We start from the raw sequence: 4,525 nt of genomic DNA, 5'->3' as shown, positions 1-4,525 counted from the left end.
ATATTAACAATGTGTGATATACATAAGAAATGAGATTACTAAGTTAAGAAACTCGAAATGATATATATAACGATTATCGTTATGATAACGTCTACTAAATACATATGTATCATATTAAGATATTGATACACTATATTTAACATGATAAAATGATATTTAAATATATCATTAAGTGTGTTAACAATGAACTACATATGTAAAAAGAAGACTACTAACTCAAGAATTACGAAAAGAGACTTATATGTAACGATTATCGTTGTAACGATATTTTAATGTATATATCATATTAAGAGATATTCATATATCATAATATCATGATAACATAATAATTTAACATCTCATTTGATATAATAAACATTGGGTTAACAACATTAATTGAGATCGTTAACTTAAAGGTTTCAAAACAACACTTACATGTAACGACTAACGAAGACTTAACGACTCCATTATAATGTATATACATGTTGTGTTTTGATATGTATTCTTACACTTTTGAAAGACTTCAAGACACATATCAAAGTACTTCTACTTAACAAAAATGCTTACAATTACATCCTCGTTCAGTTTCATCAACAATTCTACTCGTATGCACCTGTATTCGTACTCGTACAATATACAGCTTTTAGATATATGTACTATTGGTATATACACTCCAATGATTAGCTCTTAGCAGCCCATGTGAGTCACCTAACATATTTGGGAACCATCATTTGGCAACTAGCATGAAATATCTCATAAAATTACAAAAATATTAGTAATCATTCATGACTTATTTACATGAAAACAAAATTACATATCCTTTATATTTAATCCATATACCAACGACGAAAAATACCTACAAACACTTTCATTCTTCAATTTTCTTCATCTAATTGATCTCTCTCAAGTTCCATCTTCAAGTTCTAAGTGTTCTTCATAAATTCCATAAGTATAGTTTCATAAAAATCAAGAATACTTCCAAGTTTGCAAGTCTACTTCCAAGCTTTCTAATCCATTCCAAGTAATCATCCAAGATCAAGGAACCTTTGTTATTTACAGTAGGTTATCTTTCTAGTTCAAGGTAATCTTCATATTCAAACTTTGTTTCAATTTCTACAACTATAACAATCTTATTTCGAGTAAAAATCTTACTTGAACTGTTTTCGTGTCATGATTCTGCTTCAAGAACTTTCAAGCCATCCAAGGATCCTTTGAAGCTAGATCCATTTTTCTCATTTCCAGTAGTTTTATCCAGAAAACTTGAGGTAGTAATGATGTTCATAACATCATTCGATTCATACATATAAAGCTATCTTATTCGAAGGTTTAAATTTGTAATCACTAGAACATAGTTTAGTTAATTCTAAACTTGTTCGCAAACAAAAGTTAATCCTTCTAACTTGACTTTTAAAATCAACTAAACACATGTTCTATATCTATATGATATGCTAACTTAATGATTTAAAACCTGGAAACACGATGAACACCATAAAATCGGATATACGCCGTCGTAGTGAAACCGGGGACTGTTTTGGTTTGGATAATTAAAAACTATGATAAACTTTGATTTAAAAGTTGTTCTTCTGAGAAAATGATTTTTCATATGAACATGAAACTATATCCAAAAATCTTGGTTAAACTCAAAGTGAAAGTATGTTTTTCAAAATGGTCATCAAGATGTCGTTCTTTCGACGGAAATGACTACCTCTTTAGTAATTGACATGTAACTTAAATTTCCGACTATAAACCTATACTTTTTCTGTTTGGATTCTTAAATTAGAGTTCAATATAAAACCATAGCAATTTGATTCACTCAAAACAGATTTAAAATGAAAAAGTTATGGGTAAAACAAGATTGGATATTTTTGATCTTTTTAGCTACAGGAAATGTTTAACAAATCTATACAAATCATATCCTAGCTAAATTATATTGTATTATACATGTATTCTAATATATTATGTAATCTTGGGATACCATAGACACGTATGCAATTGTTTTGACATATCATATCGACCCATGTGTATATATTATTTTGAACAATCATAGACACTCTATATGCAGTAATGTTGGAGTTAGCTATACAGGGTTGAGGTTGATTCTAAAAATATATATACTTTAAGTTGTAATCTAGCCTAAGATGTGTATACACTGGGTTGTGGATTGATTCAAGATAATATATATCGATTTATTTCTGTACATCTAACTGTGGACAACTAGTTGTAGGTTATTAACGAGGACAACTGACTTAATACACTCAAATCTTTAAAACATAATAAAAATGGTTGTAATTATATTTTGATCATACTTTGATATATATGTACATATTTGTATAGGTTCGTGAATCGATCCGTGGCCAAGTCTTATTTTCGAGGAAGGAAATATCTGTGAAAGTGAGTTATAGTCCCACTTTTAAAATATAATATTTTTGGGATGAGAATACATGCAGGTTTTATAAATGATTTACAAAATAGACACAAGTACGTGAAACTACATTCTATGGTTGAATTATCGAAATCGAATATGCCCATTTTTATTAAGTCTGGTAATCTAAGAATTAGGGAACAGACACCCTAATTGACGCGAATCCTAAAGATAGATCTATTGGGCCTAACAAACCCCATCCAAAGTACCGGATGCTTTAGTACTTTGAAATTTATATCATATCCGAAGGGTGTCCCGGAATGATGGGGATATTCTTATACATGCATCTTGTTAATGTCGGTTACCAGGTGTTCACCATATGAATGATTTTTATCTCTATGTATGAGATGTGTATTGAAATATGAAATCTTGTGGTCTATTGTTACGATTTGATATATATAGGTTAAACCTATAACTCACCAACATTTTTGTTGACGTTTAAAGCATGTTTATTCTCAGGTGAATACTAAGAGCTTCCGCTGTTGCATACTAAAATAAGGACAAGATTTGGAGTCCATGTTTGTATGATATTGTGTAAAAACTACATTTAAGAAACATATGTCGATGTAATATATTTCTATTGTAAACCATTATGTAATGGTCATGTGTAAACAGTATATTTTAGATTATCATTATTTGATAATCTACGTAATGCTTTTAAAACCTTTATTGATAAAATAAAGGTTATGGTTGTTTTAAAAATGTTGATGCATTTTATGCAAGTCCCTAGACATCTACCCACGTCCATTGCAGGTGCAACAGTTTACAAGATACCATGATCGCTCGTTATTATCCTATCTGTGTTTATATGTGGTTACAGGTATTACAAGAACGCGATAAGGATGTTTCATTATGTTAGACTTAGTCAGACGTACGAGTGAAGCATCACTCGTACAGCTGACAGGCTCATACGTACGGTTGATGCTGAGCTAAGTCACAATTATAACCTAAATGAGAAGACACGAGTGAGTGATCAACCGTACGGCCGATGAGGCCAACTCGTACGAGTGATGGATGACACGTACGGTTGAGTCAATAGATGAGGTATATAAAGGTTTATGTTCTTCATTTTAGGTTAAGCCTCTCTCACACACAATCACTCAGATCTGGTTCACCTGATCAGATTCTCTCAACCCAAATCACTCCAGGTAGTGAATAATAGCTCTAGGCATTAATCTAATCACAATCCTTGTTGTGGTTTGACTAATTTAATCCCAAAAAGCTTCCCATATTCACTTTGATTGGTTTGATTCACTAATTCTGCCATTGTGTGAATTAAACCTGTTGATCTCGAAGTTCCTAGTCATGTTTCATCATTGGTATCAGAGCATTGGTTGTGATTTCAACATCATCAAGTGATTTTTTGGTGATTAATAGGGTTTATTTTTGGGTTTTTGAGATAAAAGTGATTTTAATAAAAAAGGAATCATTTTTACGTGTGTAATTGTAATTAGAGAGTGTGTTTATGTTTGTTTAGTGCTAATCTAGCTATTGGACGAAGAAATTGAGGTTTAGCATCAATTTTTAGGGTTTTTGGGTGATTTGAGCTGAACAGCAGTTCACACGAGTGGGTCAAAATTTCTTGATCACACGCACGGTTGACCATACGGTTGATCGTCACTCGTGAGCTCACATGCACGGATTAGCATAACCTTTTGAGGTTAAGTGACAAGTCTGATCACACGAGTGATCACGCGTTTGATGGTGACACGTACAAGTAATCACACGGTTGATTATCACTCGCACGTCTAAGAATTAGTGTTTGATTTTATTGGATAAGTAGTGACACGTACGTCTGAGTCTGTGACACGTACGGTTGATACTTTCACACGTACGGTTGATATTATCACACGTACGAGTGATATCCAATATTGCACGTCTGATCTTTGTTAATTTTTTTTTAAAGATGTTTAATTCAAATGACTATGCGTTGGCTGCATCGTTAGACCAGAGCATTACGAGTATGACTCAATGATTACTCCTCGCTGAGAGTGAATCAGGAAGTGGTACGAAATGTCCAAGGTTATTGAATATGGATAACTATTCCACTTGAAAGTCAAGATTTAAGATTTGGTCTGATGGTCAGGACACGAAGCTTTGGAAGTATATTGAAACTGAATTTCA

The sequence above is a fragment of the Rutidosis leptorrhynchoides genome, chromosome 6, assembly GCF_046630445.1.
Source record: "Rutidosis leptorrhynchoides isolate AG116_Rl617_1_P2 chromosome 6, CSIRO_AGI_Rlap_v1, whole genome shotgun sequence".
Classification (NCBI taxonomy): domain Eukaryota; kingdom Viridiplantae; phylum Streptophyta; class Magnoliopsida; order Asterales; family Asteraceae; genus Rutidosis; species Rutidosis leptorrhynchoides.
The sequence above is the reverse complement of the archived record's forward strand: the minus strand, read 5'-3'. Positions refer to the sequence as shown.